The sequence below is a fragment of the Austrofundulus limnaeus genome, unplaced genomic scaffold, assembly GCF_001266775.1.
Source record: "Austrofundulus limnaeus strain Quisiro unplaced genomic scaffold, Austrofundulus_limnaeus-1.0 Scaffold321, whole genome shotgun sequence".
Taxonomy (NCBI): domain Eukaryota; kingdom Metazoa; phylum Chordata; class Actinopteri; order Cyprinodontiformes; family Rivulidae; genus Austrofundulus; species Austrofundulus limnaeus.
The window spans coordinates 597,623-599,094 of NW_013952723.1; the positions used below are offsets into that span (position 1 = coordinate 597,623).

The 1,472-nt window shown below is 54.2% G+C and overlaps 1 protein-coding gene across 2 annotated transcripts in view; it reads left to right on the forward strand.

The window, feature by feature from the left end:
* Window positions 1–1,472, forward strand: part of LOC106527382 (myelin transcription factor 1) — a gene marked incomplete in the record, with an annotated part of 74,887 nt that overhangs the window by 12,730 nt on the left and 60,685 nt on the right.

Sequence of the window (1,472 nt, forward strand, 5' to 3'; positions counted from 1 at the left end):
CACAAGAGGAAACAGGTGAGCATGGGCGGGGCTGGAGCAGTGGAGAGATGCACAGGGGAACACTGAAACACTAGCAAACTAAAGCAAAGGCACACAGATCATGACAGGACCCTCCTCTCAACGACGGCTCCCGACGTCTAAAAGGGGAGAGGGACGAGACTCAGGGATACAAGGACAAAGCACCAGGAAACACAAGGACAAAACACAGACTTCAGAGAAATGGCCTGAAGACCATCCAACACAGAGCAGGAGATCCGGAGGACGGCCAGGCGACCATTCACAGCGAGGCCCGACAGGAACGGGGTGAAGCCCCAGGAGGAAGTGGGAGCTGACGTAGAGCCACAGGAGGAAGCGGTAGTCGATGTAGAGCCACGGGAGGAAGCGGGGGCTGACATAGAGCCACGGGAGGAAGCAGTAGCAGACGAAGAGCCATGGGAGGAGGCAGGGACTGACGTAGAGCCACAGGAGGAAGCGGTAGTCGATGTAGAGCCACGGGAGGAAGCAGGGGCTGACATAGAGCCACGGGAGGAAGCAGTAGCAGACGAAGAGCCATGGGAGGAGGCAGGGACTGACATAGAGCCACGGGAGGAAGCGGGAGCAGACGAAGAGCCATGGGAGGAGGTGGGAGCAGACGAAGAGCCATGGGAGCAGGCGGGAGCAGATGAAGAGCCACGGGAGCAGGCGGAGGTTGATGGAGCCAGAGTGTCCACGATGGCAAACACAGGCAACAGAGGGGATGAGGAGGTGATGGGCGATGACCCAGATGTTAGAGAGGCGCCGGCAACCGACCCATGAACCCCAATGACTGCCCAAGAGGGACTCGCCAACTCAGGAGAAACTGGMACCGCCAACTCAGGAGACACTGGGACCGGGACCACCAACTCAGGAGACACRYAGACTGGGACTACTAACTCAGGAAACACTGGGATTGGAATCACCAACTCAGGAACCGGGACTAGAACCACCAACTCAGGAAACTCAGAAGACACAGGAAAAGATTCAGGTGGCTCAGAAGACTCAGGTGACCCAGCAGACTCAGTTGACCCAGGAACAACAGGGGTGGGAAGGTGGGCAACAGAATCACCAGGTGGTGCTGCTCTCAGTGGGCAGATCCATGGGAAATGAGCAGCCAGCCTATCCAGCTCTCTCTGCTGCTGCAGGTTCTCCAACAACTCAGTTTAATTAAAACCCAAAAAGTTTTTCCTGCAGGCTGGGTACTTGGTRGGATCATTATGTGAGGATTGCAGGCAGAAAAAACCCAGGGCYCAGGCAAAATCCACTATGTAACAAAAAGMGTTTATTTAAAGAACAAAAGAGGGCTGACYTGYCAGCAAAACTTACAAAATCTCAGGAGGAACAAGGAACACAGAACAAACCACACTGGCTGTAACAGCACAAAAACAATGATTCGACGCAGAATGAACACAGGACACAGTATATAAAGGCAAACATATTAAGGACAACAAGAAACA